This window comes from Acomys russatus, chromosome 3 (genome assembly GCF_903995435.1).
Source record: "Acomys russatus chromosome 3, mAcoRus1.1, whole genome shotgun sequence".
In the NCBI taxonomy this organism is placed as follows: Eukaryota; Metazoa; Chordata; class Mammalia; order Rodentia; family Muridae; genus Acomys; species Acomys russatus.
Window position 1 is genome coordinate 13,223,029 of NC_067139.1, and position 26,899 is coordinate 13,249,927.

The following is a 26,899-nucleotide window of genomic DNA, read 5'->3' on the forward strand; positions in this document are numbered from 1 at the left end:
TGCTTACTAGCTTCCTTCCTGTTGTTTGCTTAGCCTACTTTCTTTCTTTTTCTTTTTCTTTTTTGTCTTCCAGAATTTACAGAAAGAAAGTATGGTTAACAGAATAAAAGACAGTTGCAGATTATTTAAATTTATATATATGGACCATTGGTAATATATATGTATGTATTAGTATGTATTGGGAATACATATATATTACCAATGGCATATATTATATAAGTACATATTAATGTATGTATAATACACTATGAAATTGACCAAAAAAAAAAAAAAAAAAAAGCTAATCAGAACAGCCTGCTGTAGGAAAATGGCCCACACCAGGTAGCTTTAAAAAAGACAAAACAAAACAAAAAAACCAGAAATATTTGGTTTCAAAGTTCAGAAGGCTGGATATCTGAGATCATGGTATGAGTCCATGGTATGGACTTCAGACTTTCTTCTGAAGTCACACCACTTTGGACACAGCCATCTCCTAATTGCCCCTTCCCATGGCTATCACTCTAATCACTCAGCCCATAAGTTGGACTCTCTCCTTGCAAGGACATTTGTCATTATGGCGTAAGGCTTCATAATGATGTACTTACCTTAAAGGTTTTATGATAACTTAATCATATTCATAGTGAGATGTGCTTAAGATGTGAGACTTACATACAGAGATTTTAGAAGATCACAATTCAATCCATAACAGTCATCAATAGGACACAGCAATGTAAAGAAATACACAGTCACAGAACCTCTACAGCTCCACACAGATCAGTCTCCCCTCGCAGGGACAATCACTCCTCTGGTCTTTAACTTGCATTTCTTTTCTGTTTGTCTGTTCTGAGACTGGGTCTCACACTGCACCTCATACCATCCTAGAACTCCCTATGTGGCTGAGGTTAGTCTTGAACTCTTAGCATTCTTCTTGCCTCAGACTCTCAAATGCTTGAATGACAGGTGTGCATCAATCAATATACCCCGGCTTATCTTACATACCTCGATAATGTTACGAAATATATTTGTATGAGTTTAAAGTCTTACTTTTTCCCCTGAGAAAAATCATTAAGAACAATGAATTTCCTTCTAAAAGAGAGCCCAGGCTCTCTCTCCCACAAATTTTGCTATATTGGCTGTACATTATCATAATTCCGAAATGCATTCTAATTTCCCTTCTGGTTTCTTCTTCTTTGACCTGTGGGTTATCTGGAAGCGTGTTGTTTACTTTCTAAATGTTAGGGATTTTCTTCGTGGCTTTCTGTTATTAACTTCTAATTTAATTGTGCTATTGTCAGAGAAAACACTGTGTATGGTTTCAATTTGTTTAAAATTACAAAGACATGGTTAATGGCTAAGCATATGGTTTTACATTTGGAATTAAAATAATAAACGTGATAATGACATAATTTAGCCCAGCCACATTCAAGATATCAGTCACTTGTAGGAGTACCTGAGTGAGGAAAGGCAAATTAAAAAAAAAACAATTTTAATTAGGTGCGATTCTCATGGGAAGATGAATAAACAGCTTATTTTTAGAGACATGAGTATTCTTTTCGCACCAAGAGTCGACTAAAGGACAATGAAATAAATATACTCATATATTAAGATTTACATTAGTTTTCTAAAAAAAAAAAAGCAAATGCTAATCACTTACTTTACCTCTGGAAACAGCAAAAGATCAAGAAAGAAGTTTAAAACTTAAGCTGTGGGAAATCGAACAGGACTGATAGTTCTTGTCTTTAAAAAGAAATGACCAGCAAAAGAGACTGTCTAGACACAAGATTTATTATGTAAAAGGTTATATACAATAAAAATATAGACCATTTTGCCCAAACATTTCCTAATACATCACAAGAGAAACAAGCATAAAAACCTACTTCTCTATTCCTAAAATGGGCTATAAGCTGAAAGTACTGAAAAACTTGAGCAAAATAAATACTCAGCGCTGACTATCTTACTTTAGGGAGAAACCATTGAGCTAAGCATATTTCTTTCCAGTGCTATTTAAACACAGGATTCTGAGGTAAACCTTATTTAGATGAGTTTCTAGTCAAGGATTTGACCTACATAATATAATTTGTGTAAATCAAAAGCCAAGCAATATCCTTGAAGGAAGGGGCTAAAAATGGTTTAAAATTTTTCAGCTTGGGGATAAACATGCACTAAAGAAATATAAATTTTCGCAAATACTTGGCACCAAACAGCTCAGTGGAGAGGACGTTAAAGGTCTAACTTTTTAACTTTTAAAGTGCATTTCCGTAAGTACCATGGAAGCTGTACGCTCTAGTTTCAGCCACCATCATCACAAGGCTTCAGGAGTTAGGAATCACCTTTTTACATAAGATTCATTGGACCCAACCCCTAGGTCTACTGCCTGCTAACTTACAGGCTATGGCAAGGTGGGAACAGAGGGTGCCGGCTTGGTAGCGTTCCTACTGGTTCAAGGGCTATGTTGACAACCCTTCCCAAATTTCCCTTCCCAAAGATGTTTTTGAGGCAGGCACAGTGGCTCATGTCTATAATCCCAGCACTCAAGAAGCTAAAGCAGGAGGATTGCTGAGAGTAAGAGGCCAGTTTGGGCTATAGGTTTGAGACTGATTCTAGCAACCAAAGATTCTTTTGGACTTTCTTACAAAAATCCTGAACCCAAGCCAGCAAGCAACCTCAACCGCCAGGCCTGCAACTGTACCTTTTTTTTTTTTTTTTTTTTTAAGGCATGATATTAGATTTTCTTATGCATTTCCCTATTAAACTGGTTTAAGTGCCAAACCAAGGCTTGAGAAACAGAGCACACTGTATCTAAGGCATTTTATAGCATCTGGCATTGGGATCAGTGTTGTAATGAAAAGACAAAGGTAGCTTGAAGCTCTTTGTGCTGGAAAGGTGTTTTTCTTTTCTTTCTATTTAGGGTGTAATGCTGGGAATGGGACACCCAGCCTGCTGCACACCAGGCAAGCACTCTACCACAGAGCTACATATGCTCAGACCTCCAGAAGGTAATTCTTACAGAAAAAAAAGAGGCAACGCCTTCTGTTACTACAGACCATGAAATATTACCACAATTTTTATTTTCATAAAACTAAGTTTTAGAGTTGGCCTGAAGGAATGAGCCCTCCTTTGTGACCAGTTCCTGACAAATGATAGAGAAATGGCTTTCCTTCAGGAGCACCACCCTTAACAGTGGAAGCTACCAGGCTTTGATTGATATCTACTTAGGGGAAAGGTGCGTCAACCTATTTGTGACAACCATGGCAAAGTCTTCCAGCAATGAAAAAAGGAGGTTCTTTGCTTCACAGGGAAATCTCCTCTGATCTGAAGTGTGTAATGTATTCCAGCACACCAGTTGGCTTATGATCACACACAGCCCGAGGAAAGTGATCCTCACTGCAGGCGCACAAGTCAGAGGGCATTCAAGTGTCTCACCTCACTCTAACTCACCCCGTGACAGGATGTGAAGAGCCTGGAGTCTGCACCAAGAGATCTAAGTTCAAATCACAGAGGATGCTTGAGACCCAATTTTCTCATTGCAAACCCTACCTTACACAATAATTATGTTACATATGATTAATATGTCAAATCCAACACAGGGCAAAGTAGTTCTGATTTTACTAAATAGATATTTGTATTAGTATTACAATAAAATATTAAGAAATAATTTCAAATCTCAAAATATTTTTTCATGTTAATGTTAAACTAAACAAAGTAAAAACTCCATATAAAGGCCTTTGGGCTTATTTTATTTTTGCTGCTCATTTGCTTTGCTTTTGGTTTTGGTTTAGACAGGATCTCATTACGTAACTCTGGCTAGCCTAGAACTCACTATGTAGGAGAGACTGATTTCAAATAGGCTTTGGGCTTTTTAACCCCAAATCGACCTCAATTTCTAGCTATCCCCTAACCTGTGTGTGTGTGTGTGTGTGTGTGTGTGTGTGTGTGTGTGTGTGTGTGTGTATGTGTGTGTGTGTATGTCTGCCTGCAAGCTCTCATATAGCTGCTGGCCTTAGTGACTTTATGTAATTAAAGGTGACCTTGAACTTCTGATCTTGCTACCACCTCGTAAGTGCTGCTAATATATGTGTGCATCTCCATGCCTGCTTAATGAGATTTGAGGCAAAACCCAAAGCTTTGTCCATTTGAAACAAGCATTCTATAAACTGAATTACATTTCCAGCCCCCAAATATCTGTTTAAATGTATATTTTCCAACAATGAAACATTATATAACTTTGTCAGCCATAAGATAAAATACTACAATACCTTTAATACAATACTGGCTTTTTATGGTGTTGGTTTTGTTTTCATACAATAGCTGAAAGCAACACTATATTTTTTAAATTCATCAACCACATATCCAAACAAATTTCTATGGCCTTCTCAACATGATGTCTTTAGCCACAGAATGTTACAGTGGCAAACACAGCTCATGCTGTGTTCACAGCATTCTCAGCAAAAATGAGAAAGACCATCAAAATGCACTATGGATGCTACCTGGACGTGGTGTCCCATATTTGACCACCTCTCCTTGGTGCGGAGGCCTGATGGCACTCAAAGAAAGAATAAGCAGGCTACCAAAATGAAACTTGATAGCCTATAGCCATATAGTTAGGGAGGAGGTCTCCCTCAGTCTTAGACCTAGGGGAGGGGAATAGGGGGAAAATGGGAGGGAGGGAGGAACGGGAGGATACAAGTGATAGGATAACAACTGAGTTATAATCTGAATAAACTAATAAATTAAAATTATTTTTAAAAAGGGATTGCTCAGCCAGGTGTGGTGGCGCACACCTGTAATCCCAGCACTTGGGAGGCAGAGGCAGGTGGATTGCTGTGAGTTTGAGACCAGCCTGGTCTACAAAGTGAGTTCCAACAGCCATGCCTACACAAAGAGAAACCTTGTCTTGAAAAGAAAAAAGAAAAGGAAAAGGGGATTTTTCCTGACTGTCCTTTGTTGTAAATCCTGGTGGAAAAACAGAGTTGGTACTAAAAGACCAAAGATGAGGAGAATAAAGTTCTTACTTTCAAAACTAGGAGAGAAACATAAGAGGGGCGCATCCCATCCCACACTACGCCAGTGCTTTGACTGTCAATCCTGGACAAGATGGTTGGCAGAGTGTTAAAAGAATAGGCTGTGACAACTTAGAAAAGCAAGTGTCAGTCTTGCTAGATAGCGTTGGTTCCGTGGGGACAGAACAAACCTCATTTCCTTCATTGACAAGGCTAGCAGCCTGACAGATGGAGGAATTATAGTGGACATTATATATTCGTGCTTAAGTGGGGAAACAGACAATGGCCCTCCTGACAACTTAAAGCTCTCGGCGTAAAGGCATGTGCTGAATATGTGGGCCATGTGTTAGGCTAATAAGCAGGTGATCCTGGGTGCTGTCACCATCCAGTCAGTGTCAGCCTATGGAAGGTCTCAGAGGCTGGGTCTTTTCCTCCTTCCTTCTGCACAAAGGATGGATATTTATTATATCATATACTGTCACATGAACACTAGTGGTTATCTGGGAATCCGTTCCCCTTCCCTATATGCTTGCTCAGACAGGGATCTTCACAACAACTAAGCAAAACTGTAAGAACATTTTATTTCCCTCAAATATGTTTTTGTATTGACTTTTTCTTAACTTTTATTGAATGTCTATGATTTACACATCGTGCACCAAAATCCCTCTCCTCCCTCCTCCCCCTCCGAGTAAAATAAAATAAACAGACAAACAAAAAATCTTGTAACAGAAGCTGTAGTGTATCATGCAGTATAGCCTTTTGTCCACATATGTTTACTTTCAAATGTTCATTGCTACGAGTCATGGGTCTGGTTTGAGGCCTACACTATTGTTACCAGATCCTCACTGGGACTGCTGTCAGATATCCCGTTTTTGCTGTGTGTCAAGCAGATTCTATATTTTGAATCTACAGGTCTGGCCCCTTTATGTGTTCCAGTAGGTCATTCATGGGGTATATGTTGGGGTGAGGTTCACTTAGAGCCCTGGATCAGGGCCTACTCTCCTGTCCTCAGGGCAGGGCCTGCTCTCCCGCTCCCATGCCATCATGGAAGGGCCTGCTCTCCTGCTCCTGTGTCCACAGGGCAGGGCCGGCTCACCTGCTCTTGTGTCCTCAGGGCATTGTATTGATATTTTATGTGCATGTGTATGAGTGCCTAAGTGCCATGGTGCACATGTGGAGGCTGGAGGAAGACAATTCTCTTCTGTGGGGTCTGGAGATCTTGAGGTTTCACCTCCACAGTAAATGCCTTTTCCTGAAGAGCCACATTGATGGCCCTTTATTTCCCATTTAAAACAAAACAAAACAAAAAACTGAGACTTGCTGCAGAAAAATGACTCATTGGATGTCACAAAGCCTCAAACCAGCAGAGCTGTTACTGAACCTCAACTCTTCTGTCTCTACATTTCAGCCCATCGTAGTATAGGACAAACTACAGACACATAGGTAACAAGGACAAAAAAAGTAAGAGACATCCATTACCTGAGAAATAACTTGAGCCAGGGGCCCAGGGTGCCCATAAAGAAATCATTTCATCCACCGATGTCTTAGAACATACAACTCACTATGATTTATGAGATGATCTAGCTGAACCAAGCTGCACTATAGATTCAGAACAAAGAGAATGATCACTCTCCTTTCCCACTACTGGTCACAGGCCATCTGTGTAAAGAGACCCGGATGTGCTAGTGAAGGCCCTTTCACACACCAGTGGTCCATGATCATGGTGCAGGGCTAAATGGTTTGGGAAATGTACATTGAAAGTCAGTACTCAACGCTGTCCGTGAAACCACTGGCCACGAGAACAGATCTCCGGCTCCTGGAATACAGAATTCGAGTTCTCATTCAATACTCACTGATAATCACTGATGAACTGCGGGGAAGTTCCCAGTCACTACAAATGATCCCGGCTGCTTGTTTCCCTTCAGGCTCCCAAGTAACAGAGGAAGGCACTGTGATGGATATGGCCTTGTTTGAAATTCAATATGGACACCCCAAAGACATTCCTGACCTGAAGAACTGTACATGATGGAGCCGCCCCAGGCTTCCATCACACTGGGGGCCTTCATTACTTATTTCTTGTGATGATGTGAATGAGAACAGCTGTCATAGGCTCATATGTTTGAATACTCGGTTGTAAAAGTATCTTTTATTCTCCTGGATCAATTGTTGTCTGGGAGGCTTACTGCCTCCTTCTGCTAACTTAGGCCTAGTGCTGGAAGCTTCTAGCCTCCATACAATTTAACCTAGGCCTAGAATGTTTTCAGCCTCTGAAACTTACTGCTTAATAAGCTCACCTTTTGTTGTCTTATTGACCCTCTAGGCTGGCTGGCTCAGCTGTTCTGGCTCCAACTCCTCTCTCAGCTGATTTATTCAACCTGGCTTCTCTCTTGGCCACTGAGTTGTTCTCCTTGGCCTCAAACTAACTCAACAATCTGCTTTAATCTTCTGGCTTCTTCTCATCTTCTGGCTCGTTCCATCTCTCTCTGCAATCCATCTCTCTTACTGTCTTCAACTTCTCCTCTCTCTGTAAAACTGCCTTAGGTAGCTTCCCTTTCCTCTCTCTTCTTGTGAGAGTTGGGTGTATCTCATTCTGTCAAATCTTTTCTGATTTGTCACCTTTTCTGCCATGCAATTAGACATCACTTTCAAACATGGGTGCTTTCTTCTACAAAGTAACTTCACCTTCCTTTGGGACTAAAGGCATGTACTACCACACCTGAACCTAAGCCTTTCTTTATCTGATACTCAATATCAGACTGGCCTTGAACTTAGATCTGTTTGCCTCTGTCTCCTGAATTAAAGGTGTGCTTGTGTGCTTGTATTCCAGCTGGATCATGCAGACATGAAAGATCTTTGGATGTAATCTCTTCCTAGAATAACCATGTTCAGAATTAACATTCCTCTAGACTTGGTCCCCAGTTGGTGGGACTGTTTGTGAAGGATTAGGATATTACCTTGTTGAAGAAGCTGTGTCACTGAGGGTGGGCTGTGAGGTTTCAAAAGACTATTAGTCCCAGTATGTCACCCCGCACCCCAACAAGATGTTAGTACTCTGAAACCATAAGCCAAATTAGGAGCCTTCTTTTATAAGTTGCCTTGGTCATGGCATTTTAACACAGTACCAGGAAAAGAACTGACAGCCTTCCTGATAAAGTCCCAACATTCATTATATGTCCTCTTTCTCCCCTAAGCACCCTGAGCTAAACCTGGAATCTGGTGCTACAGAAGGTGGGAGAATCCTGGAGGCCCCATACATCCACAGCTTGAACATTCCAGGAGGGGTCTTTTCCTTGGTCTCATACTGACCAGGTGCCACCAGGCTTGGAGCTGGAAGATGGGAGACAAGAAATACTCCATCCAAGCCAACCAAATGGAAGGTAATGGCAGCCTACCAAAACAGCAAAACAGGGAAAGGGTCTCCAAATAGCATGGGAAATCCATATTTAAGCATATGTTCCACTTCCTATGCCAATAATATCTAAGCTTGCAGAAGTGCGCATGCCCTCTGGCATTCAAACAGGATAATCTTGGTTTGACTTTTATGTCAAGATTCCTTTCCTCCAACTACTTCACAGCTACTGACGTTCTCCCCTTCAGCATCTCATCTTCAGAACGTCTGTAAAAGACACGTTCTATGTCAGATGTCATCTTTGGCTTTTCTCGTTTTAAATCATCTCCTCATCTCTTATTTCTGACTCTTCTCACTAGCTCTCTGGTTCCCAGCTTCTTTGAGGGACATCAAAAGCAAAACTCATTAGGTAAACAGGCTGTCACTGAGGGGGCTGTGGGGAGGAGCTAACTGACATCAACACTACCCATTTGGGGAGTCAAGGGTTTGTGGTATTTTTCCATGAGCTGCTATCTGACAGCAGCTCCTGGAACAACAGTTCAAACACCTCCTGCTGGTGGCACTGCTGCGGCCAGGGCTCTATGCACGGGAAGCACCAGGCGATGCATGTGCTGCCAGCACAAACCTGCTCATTAACTAAACTCTCAAAGAGCACACCAGACGAGCCACAGCCTTCTTCCCTTCGCTATTATATGAATGCATTTCAGACCTTGAGTTTAGGGCCGGTATTACTTTGTTTAATGGGGGGAGGGGACTGGAAGCTGGGTTTTGCCTACCAAGGCAACATCACGTCCAGACAGCAACTCAAGGGCAATGTGAGAAGGATTTTCTGACTATGTCATCAAACAGGAAACCTCATAGAGGCTCTGGGATTGATGTACTTTCCACTGGAACCAAGAGCGGGCAGGATGTAGTTGCTAGAAGGAAGCGACGGAAGGGAAATGTTGAGAGACATGGAGGTGGTGTCTTTCAAAGCACACTTAGAGAAATAGCTCTCAAGTGTTCACACCCTCAAGTCACTAAGCAAATAAAGATTTTACAACTTCAGCTAAATGTGGTAACAATGAGCAAGCGCAGGAGCAGTGGGTATCAGCACACCCCACAAAGAGTTCTCTAAGCCATGGCACCATTCTTGCTCCAGATGGCATAGAAAATAATTTATAAATGACAAAAGTTCAATGAGTGGATGGCAGCTGTTCAGCTCCAGCTCTCTGGCCACCCACTTTGGTAGAAGTGAGAGCTCTCAGTCAACTCCTGCATCTCAGAGGGCCTTCAAACAGCATCGGAACATGTGTACAATATGTTCTCAGAAAGGAGCTGGCCAAATATGAAAGATTAGGAAATCAAGTGGAATAAAAATAGAAATGCATACTGTTTTCTCCCAAATCCACAATACAAAGGGGGGACTCAGAACAAAGGACTTTACATGTGTTTTAAACCAAACTTTTTACATTGTCTTCCTATTTTATTTTTTACCTCCTTCCTGAATATTCACTGCTAAGAGAGGTATCTAGAACCCCAGCAGTGTTATTTTAAGAACAGATAATCAATATTTGCTGATCTTCCTGTCTACTTAGTCAAATAAACCTATAATCATTGATATTATAAAAGTGTCTCTGCCTGATATTCATCAAATGCATCTTTGAAACATAAAGACTCTCCCATTTTCATTTCCGTTCTGAACTTCCAAGTTATTATTATTTTTTAATTACCACTTTGGGCTGGAATGTAGCTGAGTTGGTGGAGTAATTGCCTATCATACATGAAACCTTGGATTCAATCCCCAGTATCACATAAACCTAGCCTGGTGGTACACATCAGCAAGTCCCACACTCTTGAGATGGAGGCAAGAGAATTAGGAGGTCAAGGTCATCCTTGGGCATACAGCGGAGCTGGAGGTCAGCCTGGTCTACGTGAATCTCTGTCTCAAGAGAAGAATAATTACTCTAAAAATTTACTAATAATCCCGCCTCTCGTGCTACCTTTCCTTGAGAAAAGTAGCTCAGTTGCTATCCAAGTCTTAGGGAATCATTTACACAAAGACAGAATTAAATAGAGATGACTGTATTAATTAAAGTTGCCAAAATATTTTAAAAACACACTGGCCTATATAACAAATGTAATTTAAACAATTTCCCAACTTTGGAAAAGCCAACTACAAGCATGGCAACTGGAGCAGATGAGGCTATAATTTAAAGAGTTAAAAGTTTTAGGATAGCAAATATCACTGATGTCCATCTGCCAGACTGACTCTCTGACACCCATTTTGATTGAGTACCAAAGCTTTCTAGTTCTAGTCCAAGCAGGGTTGCTTCAGATGGAATGCAGAAAGATGTTAAACAGGAGCCTAAGACTGCATCCCTGGAGGCATGCCCCCACCCACTCTCTGCCGCTTTCATCTTTTCCATAAATAGACCTCAAAGGAAGGCTGCTGAGGCTCTGGGAGGTGATGTGTTTATCATATGCCCAGAGTCTCCTAAAAAGCAAAAAGGCTTGCTGGCACTGAAATCCCAGCACTCCAGAGGCTGATGTAGGAAAATTATGAGTTCGAGCCCAGCCTGTACTACATAGTGAGCTACAGACCAGCTAAGATAGCTGTAACAAAAAACAACAACAACAAAAAAAAAAAACCAAAAAAGATTTTCCTTTGTTCCTTTTTGGGACAGGTCTCTCTCTTCTTGTGGCTACTTTTAACACTCCAAGCTAATGACCCACATGCTTCCAGAACATTTTCTTGTTCTGCCATATTGCTCTAAGACTAATGAGACTATAGAAAAAAGCCACTCTGGTCAGCCTGTTGTTGGTTCCAGGAATGTTATGGGTCATCGGGCTTGTGTAGCAAGCTCTTTACCCACTGAGCTGTCTCCTCAGCTCTACTCTAATGTTTGTTTCTGTTTTCATAAAACATTTTTTTAAAAAAATAACCAGCAATAGTGGAAAGCAAAACCATCCTCATCCTCCATATTCGCAAGGTCACGGATGTCCTTTTAATGCCTTGAAGCTAACTGCCTAGTTTGTAATTTTCTTTTAACCATAGCTTTGCTTGTTTAGCAAGGAATGAAAAAAAGAAGAAACAGAATCGACAAACAGGGCAAATAGTGTAGGCTTGGAGGCATGCAGATCAAGAGGAGCATAAACCATCTTGCACAGTGTCTCAGCATATACATCCTCTAACTTTCTACTTGTTACTAATGATGACAAATCAGCAATGCAGATTAGAGGAATGATTTTTTTTTTTTTTTTTTTTTAAGGAAGCATAGGCATTTGGTCATGTACCCAGAGCCTCAGAGCAGATATAAAAATCTGGAAAGCTTAAAACTTATGCTAAAGATACTATGAGGATTAAATTTCTTACCAAAGAAACTGTATTTACTGTGAAAAAAAATCTCCAGTTAAACAAATTATTCCAAACTTGGGACTGAATACATTCAATAATGCTTCCAGAAAACACTGAGCCATTGTCTCCATTCTCTGCCTTAAGGAACTTAGACAGACAGCCACCAGACAGGCAGCTGAGCGCCCCATGGCTTTTAAGGGTGATTTTCTGTAGTACCATGCCCAGACTACAAAGAGACTTTACACAGCAACTCTGTAACTCAAGATGCCCTGAGTTACTGGGCATTCTGTACTAAATTAGTGTGAGCCTGTGGCTGCTGCTTACCCGATTCACTTGCCAAAGATGCAACCAAGGAAAGCAAGGGTTCTGAGACTATATGCAACAAAATGGTAACTGGCTGGAATACAGACTCAGAAGCAATAGAAAATGGTAGTGGCTACAGGATTGCATATTCTCGAGAGATGATAGCTCCCTCCCAGAGCTTCCAAAGTATGGAATGCATAGCAGGTCTTCTTATAGCCATAGGTTCTGACTCCCAACTGTGAAAATTTCATGTATAATGCTTTAAGACAAATAAATAGATCCGATTATTAAAAACAGACCATCAAAATTAAACCAATCATCACTGTCCATCACAGCCTTCTGTAGCAGGAGATATGGTGCATATCTCAGCTTCTCCTCCTGACCTTCCCAAACACGTGGCTGGTAGACATTTGCAATGGGACTCTGATAATTGAGGGCCTGAATCTTCACTCTCTTGCTGATGCATTTCATTTCAAATTTAAACAGTAATATGCCACTGGTGACTACCATATTGGACACAAAGGAACTAGAAATCTTAATCAGAATGTTTTTTAAATCACCATTAAAGGCTGAAGCACTTGCATAGCACTGATCCATGGCACCATCCCAAATCAGCAGTGAACCCTAGTGGGTCACAATAATATTAAAATCAAAGACGCAAAAACAAAATTGGAATTAAAATTCTAACAGACCAAACATACGGTGGGCCCTCAACACTGTAAATGCAGATACTATGAAATGCACCATTGGTTCGTGTTTCAACACTTCTTCCAGCCTACCTAGAGGAAGTGAGTCATAGCTAAGGCCAGCTCCACCTGAACTTCCTGTAACCTGGTCAACAAAGATGCAAATAACAGCCTTACGTTCCCGCCATCACACGTGCCAGCCACTGTGCACTCATCCATGCCTTCCTGCCATGTGGACTGTGCCTCCGCAAACTGTGAGCTCAAATAAATCCACCCCACCTCTCCTAAGCTGCTTCTTTCAGCTTCATCACAGAGATAAGTAACAGCTGATGAATAGCAGGTGACATTAGGATCTTAAGAAAGCAAAGTAAAATTTGTTCTGAGAGTGGGAATTGGGCTGCTCTGTATTTAGGGAGGAAAAACCGCACTTGAAAAACTCTTCATTCCACTCAGTTGGCACTGTCTGGCCTTAATTTTAAGAATGAGATGGTAGAAAGCACTCAACAATTTGCATTCTTGTACCTTGATAGACATAACAGTGAGATGACTCTGTCAGGTGTAAACAGTGTTTTCGCACTTCCTACCAATGTGTGCCTTCGTTATTATTCAACATTTAATTAAGTCACAACACCAGAAAACATCTGGTAGTAAACCTCAGCACATGCATTGTACGCCATGAATGATGGAGTGTCGGAGCCCATAGCGATAGTTCAGAAAGGGTGGTTTTGATAGAAGCAAATGAAGAATTAAGGGACAAACAGGCACAACTGAATGTAGTGCCCCAGCTCTGCTTCCTTTGTATGACCATACAAAGGTTAAATCTTGCTAAAGCTTAGTTAACTTCTCTAAAAGGTGGGACTAATCAAACTGGCCCCACGCCAAATCAACCACAGATGCAGTGTTCTGCATACAGAAAGCGAACAATAAATATGCTCTTTCCTGCCCCTGTTACCATAAGATTGCCTTTAGTAAGAACAAGCAATAGAAGTTGGAAGCAATCACCATCTGACTGTTACCGCATGTGACTCTATACAGTTAGGCCCTGTCCTCAAATCCAATCTATAAAAACTTCTTTATCACAGAGAATGAGAGGGACCCTTTGATCAGCCTCGTGTGTTCATGAACACCAAAACAGGGCTTTCTGGAACAATCACACTAGTAGTCATTCCAGTGCCTAGAAACAGGCTGTTTCCAGTTCCTTACACACTGTCAGACATTAGCTTTGCTTTGTAAGAGATTAACGAAACAAGAGGCACCTTGAAATACAAAGTTCTTAACACAAACAAACAATAACGAAGGACACAACAGCTACAAAGGCCTTAGAGACCACCTAATCTAAAGCCTACTTTTGTTCTTTGAAGCTTCACTGCTGACAGAACAACATCATCTGCTCTAAATTTCTTAGAATTCTATTCTGAGGCTCTCCCTGTCTTAGGACATTGCATCAAAAGCTGACTTCAATATTTACTTTACTCTGATCTCAGTAGTTCTGTGACCCTCTTGCTTGCTGAATATGCTACTGAGTGAAATAATAAAATTAGAGCAAATTATGATGTATATACACAAAAAAAATGCACAACAAGCATAGTCTCTTATTACAACATTTAGATTTGGGCATTATTTAAGATTTAAGTAAGTGGTCCAGGTCAGTAATTTGAACTCATAAAAAAAATAGAAACTTTTGTAAAAAAAGTAAGTGCATGTGTATGTATGTATGTATACACATAGAGAGAGAGAGAGAGAGAGAGAGAGAGAGAGAGAGAGAGAGAGAGAGATGGGGGATATAAAAGGATACATACTCTGAAGGCTTAAAATTTAATTTAAACACTGAGTTTTTATTGCTCCACTTTCTCAGCAAATTATTCAGAAATTATATTCCCTTCCCTCCTCTCTTGCACTCAGTAGAAATCTAAAGCTGCATTTGACCTGCCCTGAGGCCAATATTTCTCCCACAGGCTGATTCCTTAAAAAACAGCACAGAAGAAAGACGAGCTGCCCAAACCCAACAGCTTACTCCTATTGCATATATGTGTAATACTATAAATGTATATGTAAAAAAAATATTTAATAAAAAAGATGGAGAAAATAAATATAATTAAAGAAAAATATGGAAAACTGCTGGCTAAAACACACTTCAGATATTATCAATATGTTAGTTTCTATTTCTCAAAGCTTCTAATCACCTGAGCCAACTGAATTGGCTGCCCCTTCATCTCAGGGGAGAAAATTAAAAATAGTTTCACACAATGAATAATTGTGGTGTGCGCTGGTAATGCATGTGTGTCTGAACCTTGACTCTTCTCACCTCTTCTTTGGTGAAAGGCTCCCAAGTGCTCAGGTTACATCAGCAGCCTTGTTCTCCTTTGCTGAGATCTTACCCTGAATTTTCAGGTGTTATGGGTCATTATAAGTGTCAGCCCAAAGACTCAAGTCTTATCATCAGAATTCTATAACTGGTAGCTGAATGCAGTAGGTTTCTATTTATCTGTGTAAAGTAAGTGTTTCATGCCCCGAGGCTCGTGACTGGGAAAATCAGGTGAGATAATGGAGACAAACTATCCCCTAAACAGTATGAAAACCGAAGTCCATAAAACTGGCCAATAGCATCCAATGTGCTATAATGGACAACACAATGGATTTATAATTTTTCTACTTGTCTTTCTGGTTGCTTGGGTTGAATTCCACTTATGCAGTTTAGGCAGTCCTTATAGCTCAGCATACCATGTAGCTAGAATTACTGATGTCATTGGCCTGTGAGACGGCTCAGAAAAATGTACTTGTAGTCAAGCCTGAAGACCCAAGTTTGATTTTCAAAAGGACAATCAAAGGAGCGATCTGACTGCTACAAGATGTCCTCAAACCTAAACACACACACACACACACACAGTGACACAACACACACACACAGAGTGACACACAACACACACACACAACACACAGACACACAGAGTGACACAACACACACACACACACACACACACACACACACACACACACAGAGTGAATGAGTGAATGGATATAGGAATGAAGAATTACTCGTGTCTACTATTTTACCTGATTTAATATTTTGCTTGGAAAAACAATAAAACAAAATTTCTTTCCTTATGGTATTCTCGAATGTAGTGGGTTGGGAACAACACGCAACCCTAGAGATAGGAAGACAAACAGCCAGAGAGGAACACAGCATAAGACAAAGACTCCAGGGGAATGGTATGTTCTAAGAGCAACAGCGGAGAAACTACAAACTAAACTAGGAAAGGCAGTAGGGGTCATCCTAGACCTGCACGCATAAGTAGAAAAGACAGCAACAGTAGAGTCATAGTTGTATGAAACATGCACTTTGGCCAGAGCAGAGGATTCATTTGGGAACTGTGGCTGGTAACACAACACTGATCATCTGTGACAAGTTAAAAATTCTACACTAAAAAAAAAAAAAAAAAAGCCCAGTTGTTTGTTTGTTTGTTTGTTTGTTTGCTTTTTCACAGAGGCTGGGGCAGCACTGAGAGCTTTCTCAGTATCCCAGTGATGTAGAAAGATTCAGACAGAGTAGTAAAGTCAATAGATGGCAGCCCAAAGTAGTGTGAAAGGAGAGCTCGCAGAAATATAAAGTCAGTCTAGCTTGCAGCATAGGCTGACTTTGTGTGCTGTTTACACCATGGTTTAGTGCATATATTTGAAATGCGAAACTAAAGCAAGTGTTACTTTTTGTTCACTGAGTGGGAAAACTGGTGATGTGACCGAGTGGGTCTTCCATTATTTCTCAGCTGAGTGAGAAGGCGTGCCCATAAGAGACAGACTGGGAAGACACAGAAATAGGTATGGCGCTTAGCAAAGCTGAGTCAATGCACACACAAAACAGGAATGTCCTAAAGCAAGATGACAAACAAGAGAGTTTGGGTCACAACTATGAATGGTGAACGGTGAGGCACAAATGGGGACTGGGAATCTGACTGAAGGAAAGTAAAAGACAAGAATGGAATGGGTACTTAAAAAGTGACAGAGAAAGTTCTTCCTAATCTAACAACAATGACAACAAATTGCTCTGTATGGAGATGCTAACAAGTTCTTCACAATAGCCCCTGCAGCATGAAGCAGAGCCTGCTATAACCATAATAACTAGTAACAGCTACTCTTTTCCTCACTGTGACCAAAAAACAAAACAACTCAAGGAAAGAAGAATTTAATTTTGGCTCACAGTTTGCAGGCAAATGTAGAGGAAATTTAATTCAGAACACACCTGCTCTGGCAAGAGATCAGATCCAAAGACCTTCGAGGTCTATGTGATCTGGCTGCAACACAGACACCTTTAATCCAAGGAGACAGAGGCAAGCAGATCTCTGAGTTCAGGGTCAGCCTGATATAGAGCAAATTTGGGGTAAAGAAAAGCTTAGGTCCAGGCATGGTGGTATACACCTTTAATCTTAGCACTCTGGAAAAAAAGGCATACAGATCTCTGAGTTCTGTTCAGGCACGTTGATTGAGTTGGTGAGTTGAGAGGCAGTGCAGTGGTGCTGAGTTTGTGGCAGTTCAGTTCATGAAATTCAGAGGCAGTTTTATTGGGAGAGTTTTATAGACACACTGAAGAAAGAACAAGATAGACACAGGTGAAGAGAGAAGGGGCCAGAAAATTAGAAGAGATTGCTAGAGTTAGTAGGAGGTCAAGCAGAGTAATTCAGTGAAAAGCTGAGAGAAGCCAGATTGAGTCAGTCAGCTTGGAGAGGAGTTTGAGCCAGAGCAGCTGAGTTGAACCAGCCAATCAGAGTTCAGGAAGAACTAGAAAGGGTGAGCTTATTCAGCATTAGTCTCAGAGGCTCAAAACATTCTATGCTTAGATTGTATGGAGGCTAGAAGCTTCTAGGACTAGGCTTACATTAGCAGATGGAGGCAGTAAGCCTCCGAGAAAGCAATTACCTTAGAAAAATAAAAGATACTTTTACAGCATACAGTCATCACAATATTGGTGACACAGTGGCCAGGACTCCATCCTTGGTGCTAGAAACCCAAGGCATAGATTGTTACATCTGTGTGGATCATACACAAAGGCAGGATAGGAAGTAGGATCAAGCTATAAACCTGAAATTGTATACACTCTACCTAGCAACCTACTTCTTGGAGAATGGACTCACTTCCTAAGGGTTCCACAGTCTGCTAAAACAGCACCACCAACTGGTGAGCAAGTGTTCTAACACATAAGCCTATGGGGCACATTTTACACTCTAATCATACCAGTATTTATCTTCCCCTTAGTTAAATCTTCGTCATTACAAGATTCCTCTCCTGGTTTCTTGCTGCGAGTGCTATAAATGCTGAATTGTCCAAGGACTTGCTGCCCTTATGGATGAAAGCTGAGTTCCAACTCTAAAGCCTTAGGAAGATAGCTGAGGCTCTTTCATTCACTTCAGACTGTAGCCTCAAAGATCGTAGGCATAGTCACTGAACTTAGAAAGCTTACATTCTAGTGCAGCCATGGGGAAAATGACACATTTTAAGTTAAGTCAAAGAAATAGAGGGATGAGCAGGGCAAATATATCCAGATGGAATACTGAATAATGAGTATGTAAGACTGGACAGACTGTATTTGATTATGTAATTGGGGAATGTAAAATCCAGGGTAGAATTCTTTTTAACAGTTCCCAGGACCAATAACAAAAGAAAGATGGCCAAATTCTGGAAAATAAAGAAACCAACATGGAACACACTCAAGGGGGATGCAATTTGAGTTGAGCACCCATTGCTCCTAGATGCTATGCTGACCTCTCACACTCACTTTGCCCTTTACTCTCAGAGGAATTCTTCAAGTTGTTTGGTCCTGCCTAAACCTGACAAAAAGGAAAACAAAGGCAGGTTCATAAGAATTAAAGGCTAGTTCTCAACTTGTTACAGTCTGGAGGCCATGGAAGGTGGCCCTCTGGGCATGCCTATGGGGGATTATCTTGATTGCCACTAACTGATATGAGAAGCCCCTCCCACTGTGCACAGACCATTCCCTGGGTAGGAAATCCCAAACTACGCAACTGAAGAAAGGAAACGGGCCAGCATAGACATTCATTGTTCTCTACTAAATATGGATATAATGTGCCTGGATGCTTCAAGCTCCTGATACCCTAACTTGCCACCACAATGGAGTATACTTTGAAATCTATGCCAAAATAAGCCCCTTTCCCCTTAAGTTTGTTGTCAGTGTATTTTATCACAGTAACAGGAAACGAAATGCAGTATCACCCAAGTCGGTCTAAATGATAATAATAGAGCCCAGGAATGTATTGAGCAGGAGTATAGAAAGAAAAAAATAGACTACAGGCTGTTGTAATGACTAACATGGCCTGCACTGTGAGACAGTAGCAGATGATGTATGCCTGTAATCCCAGTACTCCAGAAGTAGAGGCAGGAGAATCAGAAGTTCAAGGCCAGCCTAGGCAACTGAAGCTTCTTCTCAAAGAAAGAAACAAGCAAGCAAACACACAAAAGAGGTCAGGAGCAGAAGAAGGGGAAAATATAAGAAGCCCACACAAACTAGCAAACAACACCTAGGGCTTAGACTCTGGGAGAACTTAGCATTCTAAATCTAGAAATGTACTGCGGTGAACAACTAAAAGATTAGGAACCCAAAGATGCTCCAGCTTTGAGCCTTAGACAGTAGATGTGTTAGCTGATGAGACAGTGCATGGAACATCTGGGTAAAGAAACCAAAACAGGTACGTAGAAATATAAACTTAAGTTTATAAAAATGAAGAAGATGCTTGAGCCATATGATGATGGTGGGAAGGATTCCTCGGCCTTGGGTCGGCTGGGCAATCCTTCTGTGTCATCCTATAGGGAAGTGATACCCATGTTCACTATTGGTGCATATGGGTATCTTCCTGACATTCAGGAAACACAAAAAGCTTCTTCTACTGCTGCTGCAAAAAGCACAGAATTGCAGGCACAAGGAAGTAAACACACACACACACACACACACACACACACACACACACATTGTTTTAACTTAATAGCCCTTCTACACAGACATACTCTAAATGACAAGCAAAATGCCACGTTATTTAGATTCATATGCACAGTGTTAAAATGCTGTGAAATCATGCAGGCTTTGACTGTCTGATGTTATTCAATTGATGTCATTAAAACAGAAGAATTAGTCTTATAATTATTCCCTTATGGGTTTGACAGTCTGCCTAAAAAAAGAAAGAGTATTCATCTCTGTCCCAAATTACCTTATCTGGGGGGAAACTAGGTGGGTTAAAGACAGCAAAATCTGTGTTTCAACAAGCCCATGGGAAGAAAAAGGATTGTGTATCAATAAGGACGGGCCACCTTCAGGTGACTCCGAGCTGGCTCCCGTCAGACTCTGTAAGCTGGCAACTCCTCTGTGAGGAAGAATGAGGACAGACAGGTCCTTTCTTTCCATGTGGGGTGGGTTGACCATGCTCAGCATTCTGAAACATTATCAGCATGCTCACATGTGATCCGTAAACCCCACTGTGTACCTGTTGTAACATCTCCAGCAAGTGCAGCTAGACTGTAGAAACATAACTGCTGAAAATGACTCCAAATTCTGGCTCTTGTGCTGGGAGGATGGTCCAACCATATTCTGGTTGCAAAGTGGAAAGAACAGGCCACTTCAGAGTCAGGTGGCCAAGCTCCACCCTACTGAGTAAAAAAACCCAAAATCAGGCCACAAAAATCCCACCAATCCCTGAGCTCACCCCAAAATCAGGCCAAAAAATCCCACCAATCCCAGGACATCCTGGAAAACTCCACACCCAAGAAACTCTATATATACCCTGCCTCCCACTCAGTTCTTTGCTGTTTCTCTCCTGAGCAGAGAGAGCCACAACCCTGTGTTTTTCCCAATGAGTCACTTGTGTGAGGTTTGTTGTGTGGTGTGACTTGGTGGTATTCTTTGGCTCCTGACTGCCAGGATACCTTTCCCCTCAGAGCTACAATGCTTACACCTAGGTGTGGATCTCCACAACCCATAGAACAAGTCAGGAGTGGTGGGCTCTGTATTCAGAGGCAATAGGATCTTAGACTATGTTGGCCAGCCATTCTAGCTTAATTAGCAGTCCCCCATTCACTGAGAGACTTTGCCTCAAAAAATAAGAAGACACCCAGTGTTGAACTCTGGCTTCCACATACAGAAGTACATACAACCAAACAACACACTGAACCTCTCTCTCTTCTCTCTCTCTGTCTCTCTGTCTCTGTCTCTGTCTCTCTCTCTCTCTCTCTCACACACACACACACACACACACACACACACACACACACACACACACACAAACACCAAAAAGCCCCTGATGAGAGTCCTTTTCCTTTCTATCTGCGACTTTGGAAGGTTATTTTCTGTATGATCCTCAGAGAGGACAGAATCTAATTTAATAGGAATAAAAAGCAAACTTTAGTATTAATTACTGGGCTGAGGCCACACATTAAAGGCCAAGCTGTTAGAGAGAAAAGGTGACTGGGGCATGGCTTGTTGGTAAAAGCCATTGATTGGAAATAGAAAAGCATATTTCAATCCAAGAGTCTCTTATAATCTAACAGAATATTTTTGTTTGCTTGTTTTTTGAAACACGGTTTCTCTGTGTAGCTTTGGCTATCCTGTACTCCCTTTGTAGATCAAGCTGTCCTCAAACTCACAGAGATCCACCTGCCTCTGCCTACCTGAGTGCTGGAATTATAAATCTGCACCACCACACCCAGCTTCTAGCAGAATTATTCTCTTCTATAAATTTCCCTTAAATATATTTCAAATTTTTCCACTGAAAACATCGTGATAGAAAAACATCATGAACATGAAAGAGGAAAAAGGCAAAGGGACACATCAGAGAAACAAAAGCAGCCACCACACTCAAAAGACAGGCCACCTATGGGAAATGAAACTTGTTCCTACCTACCCACCAAATGCAATGTGCTCCAAAGGCTAAAGCAATAAATAAACAATGTAACCAGAAAGTCAGGGCTTATAGGTACATCTATAAAAGAAGAACAGGGATTTCTTATTTTTATAGAACAAAGTAAAATACCAATGGATTGAATGACATCAAAATTGAAGAGTTCTTTTCAATAAACAACACAATGGGGGTGGAGAGATGGCTCAGTTGGTAAAGCCACTTGGGTTCAAGTCCCCAGAACTTATATAAAAGCAGGACACTCTGTAAAACCCAGCAGCACTCCTAGAGGGGAGACAGGAGGCACTGACAGGAGAATCCACAGCTAGCCAGGCATTCACAGTTAAAAACAGAGAACCTGCCTCAAACATGGTAGAAGGAATGATATCTGAAGTTATCCTTTGACCTTGACCTGCAAACCTTGGCAGGAACACACACACAGAGAGAGAGAGAGAGAGAAAGAGAGAGAGAGAGAGAGAGAGAGAGAGAGAGAGAGAGAGAGAGAGAGAGAGAGAGAGAGAGAGAGAGAGAGAGAGAAGAGAGAGAGTTATCTGTGTTCACAGAGAAGAGCCAGAAGAAGAAATGCTTGCCATATGGAAGAGTCGTGCAAGGCCTCCCGGAGTATACAAAAGGTACCTATGCATAAATAAAAAAAAATATTAAATTAAGGGAAATTTATAGAAGAGAATAATTTTCAAATGAAATATACAAAGATGTAAACATTCATCAATAATCAAAGCAAAATTGAACAAATACATTCATATTAGAAAGAGGGGAATAGGAAGCCGGATGAGGCCCTGTGCTGCAGGAGGGAGATATGTAAAACCCATGCTGGTGGGGTCTCCTACTGGGGAGAAGGGGTCTGAAGTGCTTTATAAAATCACATTGACAACATGTACCCATGTGTCTGTGCACCCTATGATACGGTAAATGTATTAGTTTAGATCCGAAGTACCCTCCTGTGGTGTTTTCCAGTAAGGTATGTGCCTAAGCTTTCTCATAGTAGTCATATTTGCAGGAGGATGACATCGAGGCAATGTGACTCTCGACCCTGGGGGAGAAGATGAATAAAATGTGGGCCATACTATAAGCAGTTGAATGAAACAGATTTGATGTATACACAATAAAGAGCAACTGAAGATGTAATGCCCAGGGGAAGAGTTACAAAGAAATAAATGGGATCCATAACTCATATAAATTAAAAATGCAACTACAACAAAGCAACAATGTTTTTCATAATGTGCCCACTGATGAGTGTGGACACTTTGACTAAAGCCTGAGCGAAGATGGCAGGGGTACATACCAACAAGGAGACACACACAAGCAAGCGGAGGCCTATGAAAATATGGATATACACATGTATGCACATAGGGTCAGCAAATGAAATTTTTACAAGACAACACACTCACTCCAATCAAATCTAAGGCAGCCTGTTTCTATGTTCTTTTCTTTTATTTCCTATTTTATTCTTAGCGTTGATCTCTGGCAAGTACAGTGATTACAGGTTACAACTTTCCACCGTAAAGCCCTGAGGCAGACACTTAGGAGAGGTTTATAGGGTGCCCTGGAACAGTTATGAGTGTCATATATTCATCACCACCTGAGGGTCACAAACATGAGATCATGAGCTGACAGCAGGCAGACCAGAAAAGATGCCTTTCCTTGGTTGCCTGCTCCAAAGTGTCATATCTCTCTCTCTCTCTCTCTCTCTCTCTCTCTCTCTCTCTCTCTCTCTCTCTCTCTCTCTCTCTCTCTCTCTCTCTCTCTCTCTCTCTCTCTCTGTCTCTCTCTCTCTCTCTGTCTCTCTCTCTCTGTCTCTCTCTCTCTCTCTTCTCTGTGTGTGTGTGTGTGTATGTGTGTGTGTGTGTACTGCTCTGGCACTGACTGCACTTCCGGAAAGTGAACTTTTCACCCCAACTTCAGGCCTAACTTGATTGAGGCCAAAATGAAAGTAGGAAGCAATATACCACTCTCGAATGCATACAGGAATATCTTGAAACAGAAGAACGTCTCAAAGTGCCTTAAGCACAGCAAAGTAAGCTGAGAACTGTGAAGAGCAGCCTTTATCTTAAGAATAGGAAGCTGGAAAATAAATAAGGATATGTGTGAAAAGATGTAGGCTGATTTCAAGAGATTAGCAAGCTGAGGGGGCAAGAGGTATGGGTAGACAGCACAGAGGGTCAGCGTGGCACTCAGTAGTTTTTTATTCAATACACACACACAAAAATAAAGTACACTGAAATTTCTATCCTCAAATAACCGATGAGGGCACCGTTATCCCTTTACTAAAGTATATTTATATTTACTGCTGTAAAAACTAAAGACACATTTAGTTTTTACAGCAGTAAAGCAACAAACAAACAACAACAAAAAACAGTAAAAACAGCAATCAGACCATAAGGTGCACCCTAATTCCCGCCCACACACACTTTTTTTCGGGGGAAGTGCGTCTTATAGTCTGAAAAATACGGTAAAAAGCCATGGTGTTCTGCTCACACTGCATGGCTCTCTGAGGTCCCCAAGGCCACAGTGAGTAGTATTGTCACACCACAGCACAGTGACTGAAGTTTGGATCTGGAATGTCCTTCAGAGGCGTATGTAGTAAGAGCTTGGTCAGGTTTGTGTGTAACAATTGAGAGGTGCTGGAACCTTTAAAAGATGGGGCCTACAAGAAGTAAGTTCATTGGAAGGCATCCCCTTGAAGGGGATACTGGGATACCCTCCCCCAAATTACCTACCCACCTTATCTTTATTTGCTTCCTGGCTATCATGACGTTAAAAAGGCCTCTTCTACCACACTTTCCCACCATGATACACTTTCCTGCTGCTCAAAGCAGCAAAGGTAACTGTCCTTGAAGTGAGACCACGGAGACTATGAGCCAATGTAAATGTTTTCTCCTTATGCGCTGATTGTCTCAGACACACCATCATAGCACGGAAAGGTGACCGATACATGTCCTTATAAACTAGAGGACAGATTTTGTGTAGGGTTCCTTAACAACCAATGGCATGAACATAGATTTTACAGTGAGCATCTACCAGGAATGTAATTCACACTACACTTGTGAAACAGAATGGTTAACTGTTTAAAATGGGGCTGATGAGATGACTTAGCAGGCAAAGGTGCTTAATGCCGAGCCTGGTAACCTGAGTTTGATCTCTGAGATCCACATAGTGGAAGGAGAGCACCAGCCCCTGCAAGTAAGCACATTTGCATGCACACACACCAAATATATGAACAAAAGTAATACAAAGAGAGAAAGAATTAACTTTAACTAAAGTTAGTAGGTCCTACGGCGTCCATATCAAACAAGGCACCTAGAAGAGATCAAACAAAGGAATGGCTTTGGGTCTACCAGACAGGAAGGAGGGTGGAGAAGAGGTGGCTGCTCAGGACAAACAGAGTTAGGATGGTGATATGGGTATCCTCGCAGCATTGTTCTAGCACATATGCTTGTGACTGGATGAGAGGTGACAGCACAGTACTCAGTACATGTTCAAGATTCTGATGTGAACAATGAGCGAACAGCAAGCCTCAAACAACCATTTCCTGAGAAGGCTCCCTTCCTGTGGCTTCTCATGGTTATAGTATTCCTTTCACAGATGAAGGACTGGTCCTCCATGATGCCGAGCGAGGTCCTCAGGATGACATGGGGCCAGAGCTAGCATTAATCCAGAGGCTATATGACTCCACAGTGTCTTTCAGTGAGTATGCTGATTCCCAAAAAGCAGACTCAGTTGTGCACATGAACTAAGAAGAACTGCAGGCCCATAATCCCAGCACTTGAGAGGTGGAGACAGAACAATCAGATGTTCAAAGTAAGCTCTGCTACACATCAAGTTGGAGACCAGCACTGTCCACATGAGGTCCTGTCTCAAAAATAAAGTGAACAAAAAGCACTAGAAAAAGGGAGAGGGAAGGAATGGAGGCCATTCTCAACAAGTACAAAGCCCTGGCCTCAAGCCCCAGCATTCATTGGCTTAATGTAGCCAATCATGATAGCACAAACTTACGATTACCAATCAAGAGGCATAAACATAAGAATCTCAAATTTGAAAGAAACTTGGGCTACATAATTGATACATCCATCAATCAGTACAAACATATGTAAATTAAAAAGTAAAAATGAGACCAAGTTAGGCCTCAGCAGAGTAAATTAATGACATCATCACCCTGCTTTTGATTATTGTACAAAGGACATTATAGATGATGTTTGTTGCATGTGAACATTCATACCTATAATGCCAGCCTCCAGGGGTTGGAGACAGGAGAATTGCTGCAAGTTCAAGGTCATTCTGTTCTATACAGTAAGTCCCAGGCCTGCCTGGAGGACATGTGGGAACACTTCAAACTATTAAAGGAGGGAGGGAAAAGACAGTCTAGGGGAAAGCAGCGTGAGTGAAGGGGTAGAGTACATGAAATAGATACTCTTTATACCTACTTAAAACCTACATGACTTGAAAAGGGGATTATTTTCTCAAATAATAGAAATGAACTTTTAGGAAGGTTATGACATGTTTTTTTTGTTTGACAGGTATATGCATGACTGTGTGTATATGTGGGCGTGTGTATTTGCATGCATGCATGTGTACATTTAAAAAATAATTCTCCGTGCCTTGAATGGTCTAAATACCACAAGAAAAATAATACTGGTCCCTTGCTACTCCCACTCAATATCAACAGACATAGATTCACTGTGTATCATACTGTATTTTCTACATGAAGTTACATGTTCATATTTTCTTCTTATTTTCTACCATATTTGTATATAAAACAAAAAATATATAACTGCCAGTCCTATCTAAACTCAAGATGAATAGAATAAAGTACATAGTTGACTTGAATGAATATTTCATCAGAAAATTCTCATATTTACTGTGAGGTTATTGAGCTATTTTTCCAAAGCACTGAAAGAGAATAATTTTAAAACTGCTACCATTTGATCAATGCCATGTGCCATTAAATTTATTTATATCAAAACACTATATAAGGAAAAGTAATATATCTATTTTATATATGAAGAAAGATGTATTCTTAAGGATGAATTTAACAAGATGTCACAACTCCGCCACACTTTGCCGCTGTGTTAAAAGCACCCATAGCCTTCCTTACCAGCCAGACCATAATGGTAACATAGCCATTCTAAGCATCTTTGCACATTAATTTTTTTTCAGTATTCATTCCTGGCTCCTATTTAAAGATAAAGCTTGTTACCAAAGCTGAGGAAAAATCTTAGAGGAATGAAAGAAATGCAAGCGGAATTCCAGGCAGCAACACAGGCGTGCTCAAGTGCGGAACGTGCGAAGAACATCTGCCAAGCTCATCTTGGCCCTGCCTGATACTATCTCACTGA